At 48.8% G+C, this 13,572-nt stretch overlaps 1 long non-coding RNA gene across 1 annotated transcript; it reads right to left on the bottom strand.

Moving 5' to 3' along the window:
• Positions 1-1,505: 1,505 nt before the first annotated feature.
• Positions 1,506-12,423, bottom strand: LOC121034138 (uncharacterized). The gene is made up of 3 exons (XR_005792310.1): positions 12,336-12,423; positions 3,911-6,030; positions 1,506-3,447 (listed from the first exon to the last, which is right to left on the bottom strand). It is a non-coding gene; the product is annotated as an uncharacterized LOC121034138 (long non-coding RNA).
• Between the last annotated feature and the right edge of the window lie 1,149 nt (positions 12,424-13,572).

Below are 13,572 nucleotides of genomic sequence, written 5' to 3'. Positions count from 1 at the left end.
GTCAGAAGGGCCTGGGGCAAAGTTTGTACTCTGCTTGAATTCTAACTTTTGTTTACCAAGGTAATAAACCGGTCCTCTGCTGCCCCAGGTGTAAAGCTATTATGAAAAGGCATATTTGTATTTCGCCCCACCTCAGATGTGCGGTATGTGGGGCATCCTGCACCCTAAGAGCAGCCTGGATTTATTTACGGAGAGAGGCGCCCAAGCACGGGAGGAGCGACGTCAGACTGGGCAAGGCCGCATCCCAGCCAAGCCCCGGCCACCTAGCCTTCCTCCTTCTGGTCACCCACCCGCCCCTTCCTGCACCCGCGCTGGCACATAACCCAACCCGCAGGCGACCCTCCAGGGGCCTCTGCCATCTCTGGTCGGACAAGTTTTGTCTCTTCGGCATCTTGTCCTAGATTTTTCCGAGCAAACCTCTCCTGACACATTTTGCAGAGCCCAGCCAGATCGGAGTGGATGAACGCAGCAGCTGCAGAAACTTCTTCCCCCTCCTTCGCCCTGGCTGTCACACCCCGATGGGTTATCTGTGGCCTGGGATGGTTGGGAGGAAACTTTCACCCAAATTTTCGACGGAGCTAAATGGCCTGGAACCCGCTGTAAATCGTCTACTGAAATCTTGGCACGGAAGGAGGAAAGGATGTATGGAAAAGGGCAGACTTAGAACGCCAAGGCCATTAGCCTGGGCAAGTGGGAGAGCTGCTGAGGGCTTGCTGGGGTGCCGTTGCCTCCAGGCACGTCTGGCCGACCACCCAGAAATTTGCAGGAAGGCACAGAGCAGTGGCAGTGGCCCCCACTAAACGCAAGCTGTAGGGCACAGGCAATTCCCTTGGTCCTGGGTCCTTGGCTGGACCTGAGGGCCTCCCTTTTATCTTCCGGGACCTAACTCCACTTTCTTTGGACCTTTGGGCTCCTATATATATCTCCTGAGCCCCTACTAAGTGCAGAGGATGCAGCCAGGGTCTAGCACCTGGAGTCAGGACTCCGTAACTATTTTGGAACAGTGAATTAATTCCAGCCTCCTCTCTTGAAAAAGCAAGGTCTTGAGTAAGATAACGAACCCCTGTGAGCTCAGAGTGATTCATCTTCTGGAAAACGGGAATCATAAGTGTAATTTTTTTTTTTTTTTTTTTTTTTGGAGCTGGTATAAGGACCAAGTGGAGAGCCCTTTGTAAATGCTCAAGAGCTACATGAACGTTGGTAGCTACAGCAATGTTGAACTCCTCCTAGGAGTCAAACTTCTAGACTGCGCCGTGCCGGTCATGTCTGCCTCACGTTGCCTAGAAACTCAAAGCAACACATAGCCATCTTGAGCATCTACTAAGGTTTAGGTCCAATGGAAGTCTTCAAAGGTATGGAGATAACATAAGACGTCCTTGTCCTCAGGGAACTTGGTGGGGAAGGAGTGAGGATAAGAAAAAGACACCGCACCCCTGAACCCAAAATTACCAAGTGTCTAAAATCCAGTCACTTAATAATAACTCTTGAGAACTATCGAGGGCCAATTATGGACCAGGCATTGAGAATTCTTATCACTGGAAATTGTTTCAGCTCAGGCAGGTTAATGTAATGACTCAGCCCCAAACACATTTATTTCTTGTTCTCTAACAGCGGCTACAACCCACAAGCGCAAGGTCCCAAGGTGAGACTTTCTGGCGTGTGGAGAACAGAGCAAAGGCCAGTGCGGTGGGGATGCTGTGAGTGAAGGGGGGAACTGTAGAGAGTGAGAGCAGAGAAGTTAGGGAAGGGCCAGCTTATGGAGGGTCTCAGGAGCCAGGTAAAGAATTTGCATTTTAAACGATAATTATGCTTCGAGATTCGTGATGATCAGTGCAGAAAGGAGGTGTCTTGGGCTTATTCATCTTCAAATCCATTCATTCACGGACTGCTCTTCCCCAGCTCCCCTCTGTACTACAGGATGGCTGACCTCTGCATATCCCAAGGCCCTTCGCCAGCTAGCTTCTGTCTGGAGGCAGCCAACAGGAGGCCTGGACAGGAAATCAGAGGGCAGGAGAAAGGGAGAAAGCAAGGTATGTCTCTCTCTCCCTTTCTGCCTCAGGAGCATCTAAAGCAGGGCTCTGTCCCGTCCAGCTCCTGCTGGATAGGTGCACGGTGATCCAGCTTCCACCTGGCAACCTTGACCTCTGCACTCTGGTAATATGGCTTCTTCTCTATATCCCTCTAGCCCAGCCTAGTAGCAACCTCTGCTATTGCTAACAGCTGGACTGACTTTTTCACTTCTGCTATCACCTACATAGCCAGTGATCTGCATTGGATTCTCTGTGTTTAGAGTCTTACAGTGGCTTCAGTTTCCCTGCAGGACTCTGATGACGGATACACGGTACAAACCACATGCTGTGGGAATGTTCCTTTGGCATCTGGTACCAGGCCTGGCACATGGCAAGTCCACAGTGACTGTCTTGGTTTCCTGTTGCTACGTAACAACACAAATATTACAGTTCTAGAGGTCGGAAGTCCGAATAGACCTCCCTGGGTTAACACCAAGGAAGTTCTAGGGAAGAATCCAGTTTCTTGTCATTTCCAGATTTTTCTGCCTGTATTCCTTGGTTCATGGCCCCTTACTGCATCTTCACAGGTGGCAGTTGGAAAATCGAGTCTTTCTCCTGATGTCACTCTTCTGGGTCTGACACGTCTGCCTCCCTCCTCCCCATTTGGAGACCTTTGCGATAATATGGTGGCCACCATATTGTGGATAGTCTATTTTTGAGACTACTGTGGAGAGTCTATTTTTTAAGGTCTGCTGATCAGCAAGATGTATTCCGTCTGCGACTTTAGCCACACCCCCCCCACCCCCACCCCCCGCCCCTTGCCATGTAATATAGCATAGTCACAGGGTCTGGGTATTAGGGTGATGGTGTCTTTGGGGAGCCATTACTCTGCCTGCTGCAGCGATTAAGCAAAGTCAGAGCATGGGGAGGGAGGTTATGGAGGCTCGCTAAAGGGGACACAAGTTGGGTGCCTTAGACCTCACGCAGTGAGAACTTAAGGCCCACGCACTGAATTAAACACAGAGACCGCAGGGCTCCGGGGAGAACATTTGGGTCCTCTGGTTCAGAGGGCATCTCCAGAGATGTTTGAAGCGTGGCTCGTTGTTGGAAACCCCTCAGTGTGCGCTCTTGCCTGTCACGCTTGGGATGCGATGCTGGGACGCAGCCATTGTTCGTCTCTCACCCAGGATGGCACGTAGGTTTCTTGTTTTCCCAGAGGAAGGTTCATTTCGGAGAGGGGAGTGGGTGAAGGCAAACTGTTGGCTGCAGCACGTGAGGCCCAGCAGTTCCAATTCGGGGACAACTGGAGTTGATGCAGGCGTTCCATCCAAATGTAATCAAACGCCTCCTGTTGCCAGACGACGTGTTATTCAGTGGGGGGTTGGCGGGGGGCGTGTTGTGAATCGGAGATGCCTTCTGTAACTTTCTCACATGGGTTCTGGGAGGAGAGGAAGGAGAGCAGAGAGAAATTCACTTCACTGGTAAATAAACTTCCAAACTGTAGCCCGATTCCTGAAAAACTCTGGAAACTGCCTACGGGGAAGAAGATCCACAATGAGGTGGTGGGCGTGCTTGCTCAGAGTGGGAGGATTTGTGACAACGTAAGCCCATGGGGCAGCACACAGCACCAGATCTCAAGGAAAATCCGGGGAGCCACTGCCCCACTCCCCTGCGTGTGGGGTGGGGAGGTGAGCTTGCAGGGGACAAAGTTTGGGTAAGTATAGAACGGCTTCCTCTATTTTGAGCTAGATTTTGTGGAAATGACTTTCTTTCAACTGCTTCACTGGAACTAGAATTCCCCCACCCACTCTTCCCACACCTCGAAGCCCAGCACCCTCGGGCAGAACAAAGTGTGAGGGAAGTCCTTGCCAGGTCTGGTCTGGGGAGGAGGAGAGGCCTACCTTTCGGGACGCGGGCCTGGCGTTCAACCCAACACACACAGACCCTGATTTCAAGTTCTCCGTTTTTTAGGCCACTATGGGCTCCCGGCAACATCTCAGGAAATCTTTGGGACAGGGGCCTGTTGAAGGATTGTATCTCGGTTGAGTACCTCCAACCACATTTGTCAGCTAAGAATAGTCTTTGGGAAGAGTGGCACTATCTGCTTCCGGTTGTGTAACTGACATAGAGGTGGTAACATTTTATCATTTAGCAGCACAGACACGCTACATTAGGGACATACTTCGTACTTACAGACAATTTTTGGTTTCTGAGGACCTCGAAGGATTGAGGACCGACTATTAACCCACCCAAAACAACTGTTCAGAGGTAGGCAGAGGACTCCTCGGGAAGGATCTATGAGGGACCTGGGAGAAAACGGTGGGCAGAAGGCAGGAGTAGGAGAGAGCCTTTTCACTCCCGGCTCTTTGTGACTTTTGAGCTTTGTACTTTCTGTGTGTGTTATTTATTCAAAAAGAATAAATAAAACATACTGTGAGACACACAGGGATCAGCCTGATCTCAGCTGTGTCAAATCAGACAGGTGCGAGAGAACTGTCATGAAATTTCATAGTACTGTGACTGTTTCTCTTCCCTGTACCTTTGGATCTTTTCTACATCTTCCTCGATGAACAGTAACAACAGGGTTTTTCAATGATTTCCACATGCCACCGCTACGCCACATTAATCTATGGATGGGCTCAAGCTGATAAGATAGGCGCCGCCCATATGCCTTTTCCATTTTCCATTGCCTTCCAGTTGGCCAGCGAGTGGGCTACGTTTCTAGGTCTGATTCGTGGATCCCTCGTTGTTCACTCGGTCGTAGCGAAACATCGTGAGCACATCACCCTTCGTGACGGCTGGGTTTCGGTTCAGGTAACCTCCCTGTTATCGCTGTCATCTCTGCCGCCATTCAGCACCATCACCACTATCAGCCAGCTCTTCTCAGGTCAGTGGAACAGGCATGCTTCAGCACTTGCAACCCTCGGCCATGTGCCATGGCGGGTGCGGAGGGGACACTGAGCTGTTTCCTCCCCCTAAGGTAGTCCGCCTGGGAAGAGAGAGTGTGTGTGGAGTTAGCTTTGATTGGAACCAGAGCGTGGTGAGGGCTTTGAGAGGCCCCGCGGTGCGTCCGACTGTGGGGCAGGAGAAGGAGGGAACGCGTTGCTGCAGGGGCGAAACGTGCCTTCGTTGTGTCCGTCTCTCTCTGGTCTTTACTGCAGTCTGCAGTGTGTCACGTCCTCGCCTCGGTCCTTTTTCTTGCCTAGTGTGGCCCAGTGAGCTCCACAGTGCGATAGAGTTTTGAACAAAGTGCTATGCAGCTCGGAGGAAGCTGAGATGAACTCCGCTCTGGAGGCAGAATTTATAGAACAGCTAGCATTTGAGCAGACTCGAGGGACCGATGTCATTTAGGTAGCAGAGACACAAGGAGGAGCGACTTAATAGAAAGAATAGGGCAAAGGGGTGTGGGAATGTTGTGTGGGGGTGCACTTGTCCGAACCTTAGATTCCACATCTGCAACGGGAGATTGCAGCACGTCATGTAGCACGTCGAATGTACCGCTAGCATTTGCCCAGCACCCACTGGGTGCCCCCAGCCATGCAGCTAGTGGAGAGCAGAGGAGGAACACACACTCGGGGCTCAACAGGGAATGCCCTTAGCTGCTATTCTGCACCACCCTCAAAGGATGAAGAAGTGGTCCGTAAACCAAAGCGTTTACAAGCAGAGTTGTATCATTCCTTCCAACTTGGACCCTAGAGGTCTCTGATCCGAAATTCGAGATCATTTCTGAGGCAATTAGGCATCCTGGACAGCCATCGGCCTGTTGACCTGGCACTCTGGGTGCTTTGGGAGGATGCTGCTCTAGGCGTGAGCTTTCCCACAGCTGGAGAGGACCGTCAAACCCTGGACCAGGCGTGATTTGGCTTTGGCGAGACGCATTGGGAGGGCTGTCCGCTCTTGGCCTGATTGTGACTGGAGCTCCCGCTCTGAGGAACCAGCTACCGCTCAGAGGGCCCTCTTGGTCCTGAAGTTCTTAGTTGCTGAAGACACAAGTCACCTGGGCATCTTCCACGTTGGTAGCCTGGTTGAAGAAAGAACAAGCATGGGCCCAGTTACTTCTGGGTATGTGAACGGCCAGATGGCGCATTCTCACCTGGGCCTGATAGCATGCTATCTTTTTTGAGAAGGTCTTTCATTTTTACCAGACAAATGCTAACTCATGGCCCGGTAGAAATCAAGCCTGGAAGCTATGGCAGTATTCCTTGAGAATTGCTCTCCATTATTTGTTTTCACTACCGCTGTGGTGGTGCCTGCAAGGTCACCATTACTGCTTTGGACAGAAAAGTTATCCAGGAAGAAAGTGATTTTTCGGTGCTTCCTCAGTTAAAAAAACATCTTTAGAACGACATACATACTTGTCTTGTGCTTTTAGCCCACAGAGCTTTCACGTGCATTACGTTTAGTCCTCTGAACCCCCTTTTCCGTGATGTGGAGAAGTGGGGAGGTTAGTGGAAGATTCATAGAGGAGAGGTATCATTTCCTTGGAACCCATTAGGACACTGAGGCCCAGAGAAGTTAAGCAGTTTGTTGGAAGTCACACAGGCAGTCAGTGATAACGCAGAAACACAGATGCCAAGTTCCTGCTTCCAGACTACACGCGCTTTTGACTTTCCTTAGGTCCCAGGGACACCCCATCCCTAGGTTCTTAGGAGCGAAGGGGCTCCTGGGTGGCTCAATCAGTTGAGCATCCACCTTGGGCTCAGGTCATGATCTCAGGGCTCGTGAGTTCGAGCCCCGCGTCGGGCTCTGTGCTGACAGCTCAGAGCCTGGAGCCTGCACTCTGTTTCTCTCTCTTTCTCTCTCTCAAAATAATAAATAAACACTAATTTTTTTTTTTTTAAGAAGTGGAGGGAGGCTCTGTGTCTGCTCTCCACACCCTCCCACTCCATCCCCAGCTACATTATTCTAAGGACTCCATCAGTTTGAGTTGGGAATGCAACTCAGGGGCTACGGTTCCCAACAGAGGATCATTTTGCCTGCAAGGAACGGTTGGCAGTGTCTGTAGACGTTTTGGGGTTGCCACTGCTGGGGAGAGGGAAGTGCATGCTATTGGCATCAGTGAGTAGAAATCAGAGACAATGCAGACCATCCTACAATGCACAGGACAGCCTCTATAGCAAAGAAGTATTAAGCCCCAAATGCTAACTGTGCCAAGGTCGGTAAGCCTTGGGTTAGAGTAAAGGCAAAAACCCTCAATTCCCAGATTCCCGAGTACATGGAGAACTTTCCAGAAATGTCTCCTTTTTAAAAAAATTTTTTTAATGTTTATTTATTTTTGAGACAGAGAGAGACAGAGCACGGATGGGGGAGGGGCAGAGAGAGACGGAGACACAGAACCCGAAGCGGGCTCCAGGCTCCGAGCTGTCAGCACAGAGCCCCACGCAGGGATCGAACTCACGGACCGTGAGATCATGACCTGAGCCGAAGTCGTATGCTTAACCGACTGAGCCACCCAGGCGCCCCGAGAAATGTCTCCTTTTAAAAAACAACTCCAGGTGTTTGCATGTTTTTTTCCTCCTACGATAATGAAGATCTGCCAAATATGTCAGAACTGAAAGAGGAAACTGAGGCCCAGACGGCCCAGGATCACCCAGCTACTATGCGGTGGAGAAGAAACAGGCCCGTCCGGCCCCAAGTCGAATGCATTTTCTACTTGATCATGCTAAATTCCCCACTCAGTAGCTCCGCTTTAAGCCAATTTCTGACTCACTGATTCAACAAATGTTGTGATCTGAATGTGCTCACAGACACAGACCTGCCCACAGCTTATTCTAATAGAAAATAGTACAATGTGGGAAGAACCTCATAGACTCTGCCTCAGTTCCCTTTGTGTCTTCAGACCCAGGCCCCTTGCACAGCTGTTGGGTGGAGGGGCTTCTCCTCTCTCCTTAGGAGACAGAAGGTCAAAGCTGGAAACGAAACTGACATGCCACCCCAGGCGTCAGGTTTCCCTGCAGGAGGCACATTACTGAAAATACCTAAGTTTCTTGGAACTGAAACATTTTTTTCATATTTGATTTTTCAGAGCTCGTTCTGTCACTTTAATGTTTGTTTTTTACTCAGTCAGTCAGTGAAACTGGGTTGGTCAGTGAAATTTCTAGCGCCTGGAGGTTTCACTTTCAGGGCCTGAAAGCTTGGGTTTAGACTTCTCAAGCCTTCACAAAGGCCCTTAAGGTTTGCGGCATTCTAGCCAAGAGTGAGTGTCAAATGATATGAACACAGAACGCTTGGATAGTATTTATTGATACAAAATATTTGGTTAATTGATACAAAATATTAAACTGGTACAAAATATGTATTCAACGCGTGTTCTGTATGAGACTCTGCCAAGGCAGTAGAAGTATAGCCCCAAACACGACGACCGGGACATTTCCTTCCCTCCGTTGCCTATAGTCTGGTGGGGGAAGTGAGTCCGTATGTAGCTCACATCTTTTCCCCTCAAACACCCTTTATTCACTTTTATCAGGGAGTTAACGCAAATCTTATTCTCTTACTAGAATGCTCTTACTTTTTTTTTTCTTTGTCAACCTTCTATTCAGTCGTCAAGGGCAGTATCAGATGCCAACTCATTAAAAAAAAAAAAAAAAAGAGAGAACTCTCAGAAATCTCCCTAGGGAATCAGGATATGCTCATTAAGTATACCTTCCACTTCTCCTTTAAATGGCTGTAAAACCCGTGGGCACTTATTGTGCCCCCTTGTAGAGAGGCAGTGTAGGCTGGTTGTTGTGAGGTGCCTGTGTCCAAATCTAAATTGTATTACGTACCTGCTGATGCCTTGGGCAGGTTACTCAGCATCTCTCTGAGCCCAGTTTCCTGGTCTGTTGTGAGGATGAAATGTCATAGAGCCTGTGCAATACCCGGCATGTGACGACTGCTCAGTACAGAGTGAGCCTCAGTACAGTACGGTACAGGCTGTGTGATCTGTGCTACAAAGGATCCCAACACCCATGGGACGTGGGCACCTCTTCCCAGGAGCTCATAACGTAGGAAGTACCCGGGAAGGTTCACAAAAATCTCTGCAGAAGATGGGCCACCCATGCGTTAGAGCATTTGCTGTAAGGAATATTTGAAAGGTAAAAATTAATTCTGAATGAGTAGGCCTGATTCTCTGCAGGTTCTTGGAAAAAGAAGAATTTCAACTAGGCCTTAAGCAGAGGATAGGCGAATCCCTGGAGGCAGGGAAGCAAGGGAGAGAAAGGGTATTGGGTATTCTCAGAGGAGGGACTGGCTTACCCAAAGGCAGTGAATGTGAAAGTACTGGGTGTGGTCAAGCTACCGTGTGTCACTAACAGAGAATATTCTAGAGGTTGGGTAGGAGGAAGGGGGTTTGGGATTGGGATGGGACCCAATATGGGCTGATTAGCAGAGTCAATTGGAAAGATAGATCCAGACCATAAAGGGCTTTAAATACCCAACATCAAGGTTTAAACTTCCCTCTGAAGGCAAAAGAGAGCCACCTAAGGTTTGTGACTTAGAAGGACCGCTTGAGTTGATTAGATCCCTGCCATCGGGAGCTCAGTCTGGTTAAGAAGAGAGAGTAGAGAACGAATGGTAAAAGGATTTGATGACTGGGATGCTAGAAGCAAAAAAAGCGCTGTGTGATGCATGGAAGAGGGAACAACTGGGAAGGAAGCCCTTACCAGAAGAAGCAAAGAAATCTAACCCTCTGAGCACTCCTCCACCATGGCAGCCAGGCATCATATTGTCCTCAACCTTTGATTTTGTCTGCCTTCCTCTCCTGATTGTGAGCTCCTTAAGGGTTCAGATACAGTGTCTACATTCAACAAACTTTCAAAAGATGTTGATTAAAATGAAAGATTGGAGATAACTATAAGCACAGAATGTAGAGTGGATTGGGAAGGAAGAGTCTGACGGCTGGGAAATCACTTAGGAAGTCTTGGAGAAGCTCAAGTGAGAGCTGGGGAGGCTGGAAGAGGATCAGCGGAGCGGGCATGGAAAGAATGGGATGGTCCAGAGAGACACAGAGAAAGAATAAACACTTGGGACTGGTTGGAGGCGAAGTGGATGAGAGAGTAAGACGGTCAGAATTTATACAAGATATTGACTCCGGGTGCTTGGAAGGGGGATGATGCCACCAGTCTACCAACCCAAAGCAGAAGACTTGAATTGCATGGCCATAGCACAAGTAGGAATCAAGTAGGTATTTATGGAAAGGATGGATGGATGGATGGATGGATGGATGGGCCTTCAACACTAGTTAGGGAATTATGGACTCCTTTATTACTGGAGCTAAAGGGGAGCTTACATATCATTCTATATATGAGTGAAATGAGGTAAGATGGGGGAAGTGACTGCTTTTGATCACATAGCTACTAGGTGATAAATTTAGGGCATGGAATTAAATCTCTGGATGCCTAGGCTAGTGTTCTTTCCAGTATGTTATATGGTTATTTTCTTCAATTCTTAAAAAGAATTTCAGAGGAAATGGTATGCATGAATATCATATACCACTTGTAATTTTTTTTTTTAAACTAAAAGCTACATTGGAATTTCATTTCCGTTTCGCTGATTAAAATAGGAATTCGGAAAGTCATACATATTGATTGAAGAGTCCTCAGCTTTGGGGCCAAATCCTCCCAGTGGCTGTTACCTTCTATAATCCCATTTCCCCAGACATTGGTCTCTGGCCCATCCCAGATGCACAACTTGTAGCTTAAGAATGGGGAACATGCCTTGGTGAATGTCTGCAGCAGAGGGGCCATTTGGAGGGAAGGCTTGAGAATACCGTTATCTCTATGCAAAGGTGAAATGGACTTTTAGATAAATAGCCACATGGTGATTTAATCAACCAACATGAAGCATTGGCTCTAAAGCAAAGGGACTGGCTTCCTCAAACCACGCCCAAAACCAGTTCCGTTACTTTTCCCCACTTTGTATGTATTGAGTGCCTCATGCGTGCCTCCTTAGCCCACTAGCTGTCACGGTGGAAGAGATGATCGAAGAAGTTTAAGATATGATTCCTCCTTAAAGGGGCCGCATCCTAATTGAGGAGAGGAGACTCACATGGGAAAAAAAAAAATCACATGGTAATTTATGGTGTAACAATAAGTGCCTCTTTCTTGGTAACTTGCAGGCGTTAAGCAACTAATAGAGTCTCAAACTCAGAAGTTTATCCCTTCAAATTCCCTTTAGGTATTTAAGTGTGACCACCGCATCCCGGCCCATAGGTGGTCACCATCTGACGTCAGAGAACGTACCTCTTGTCCTCCAGGGACAGTGTTATGGTGGACAATGAATCAGCTAATCACATTTCGTGTGAAGAGGTAGGCACAGTGCTGGGGACACAGAAGGAAGGGGCATTTCACCCCGTCTGGGCAGAGCCACCTGGAGCCTGCTTGCCTCTGTTCTCTCTCCTCTCCGGTTCTCTTCCACACCGAACCTGCTGTTAAAGCTTCTGATAAACCGCCATCGTGGCAGTATGCTTCAATGATAGCAACAACTGGCATTTGGTGAGCACCTACACTGTGCCGGGCACTGTTCCTTAATATTTCACACGCATTTCCTTGCATGGTGACGTCAGAGCCGAAATCTCGGCGCCAGCATTGCCGATACCTATGCGTGTATTATTAGACAGCTGCCAGTTCTCCCTGTGGTATCTCTTCACCCACCAAGCGACGAGGCAGTTCCAGGGCAGGAGAGCGAGTGCGGAAGAGGCACTCCATTCCGCGGTTTGTTGGAGTGTCAACTTAGTACAACCTTTTTTTTAAGAGGAATGAGGTAATCCCTAGTAAGATGTAAAATGTGCGGGCTCTGACTTAGCAACCTGACCTCTAGGAGTCCATCCTATGGACATAATGGCAAGAGTACAGAAGGGTTCACGTGCAAGGATGTTTGCAGAGGCATCACTTGTAAAGGCAAAAAGGTTGCATCATCCTAAATGTCTATGAACACGAAAAATAGTTGAAAACTTGTGGTATATCTAGTCTGCGGACGAGACCGCGTATGAGGTATGAAGTTGGAAACTTTTTCACAATATATTTTTAAATACAAAACAGATCAATATGTAAAGCATAATTTCTCTTCTATAAATACGTGTGTGAGTATATGTATATATATATATACACACACACGTACATATATATGTAGAAGGAGATATATTTGATTTAACTGAGGAAAATATCTTGACTGATAAATGTTAACAGACGAAATGAGGAAACTTTCATTTCGTTATGTAATTTAAAAAAAAAACAAAACTCCATGAGAGAAATTTTAACTTTTTGGTGCCTTTAGAACTTTTCAAGTTTAAACGAACACCTGCCTACCGAGGAAGCAGGATAGAAGGCTCTAATGTTCTCTGATACATACCAGTGCCTGGAGGAGGCCCAGCAGGGCCAGTGGACTATGCCAGGGGCCATCTGGAGGGGTGGATGAGGACTTGAGATAGGAGGGAAGGCTCCGAAGAAGACAGAAGACCGGCCACCACACGAGGTAAAGCAGGCAGTATCTTAAGAGGAGAGGAACAGCGTACGTAGGTCAAAAAGAGATTTGCTGTCACATCCTCTTCCTCTACTTCATACACATACACATACAAAGCTAAAAATAAAAATACAGTGAGGGGCTCCCGGCTGGCTCAGCCGGTTGAGCGTCCGACTTCGGCTCAGGTCACGATCTCACAGCTCGTGAGTTCGAGCCCCGCGAGGGGCTCTGTACTGACAGCTCGGGGCCTGGAGCCTGCTTTGGATTCTGGGTCTCCCTCTCTCTCTCTGCCCCTAACCCACTGGCATCCTGTCTCTGTCTGTCTCAAAAATAAATAAACATTAAAAAGAAATACAACGAGAAAAAGATTTGTATCACCTCCAAGCTCCCTCCTGACTAACTGTCTCTGTGCCTTTATGTTTGTCTGTCCTTATCTGGGCCCGCTTGCATCCCAGCCTTATTTCCTCCAGGCCTGCGTGTCAGCTCCCATTGATCTTCCCGATGAGCCGTCTGTGCTTAGAAGCACAGATATACCACCTTTCCACTCTTACCTGTGCTTCTCACGACCTAGGATCCCTCTACTTTCTCTGCCTGCCCGGCAATCCTACCCAACCTTTGACGCTGTGCTCGAATGTGCCCTTCCTGGAAAACTCGCTTGTCCTTAAAATGGAATCAGTCACGCCCCCCTCCCCCCCACAGCTAAGATCTGTGGGAACATTCTGGTCCAGAAGCCTCTTGTTCCACTCACAAATATGCTCCAGGATCAGTCCATCCGTTGGATGTACCGGGCCCTGCTGGCCCCCAGAGGGGCCTCAGAGTCAGTTCAGATTCCCAGTGGCCGGTTTCCCCAGGCCAAGGGGCATGGTCGACCTGGGTGCGGGGCTGGGCCTGGCAGATTGGGGCTGGGCCTGGCAGATTGGGGATAGCTGGGCCGGTGGAGGTGACATCGGCACGGGGAGAGGGTTTTTCTGAGTACAAGGCTGATTCTTCCCTGCAGCTGACGGCCCTTTAATGGCTAGTGGGCACGTGAGAGCCCTTGGTCCGGCCTGGCTGGGCACTGAGAACCGAGAGTGCCAGGCTTGGCACAGGAGAGCCCCACCCAGGTTAATTGATCTGTCCTGTCCTC

This window comes from Herpailurus yagouaroundi, unplaced genomic scaffold, assembly GCF_014898765.1.
Source record: "Herpailurus yagouaroundi ecotype Mexico unplaced genomic scaffold, PumYag 159, whole genome shotgun sequence".
Lineage (NCBI taxonomy): Eukaryota > Metazoa > Chordata > Mammalia > Carnivora > Felidae > Herpailurus > Herpailurus yagouaroundi.
The sequence above is the reverse complement of the archived record's forward strand: the minus strand, read 5'-3'. Positions and strand labels throughout refer to the sequence as shown.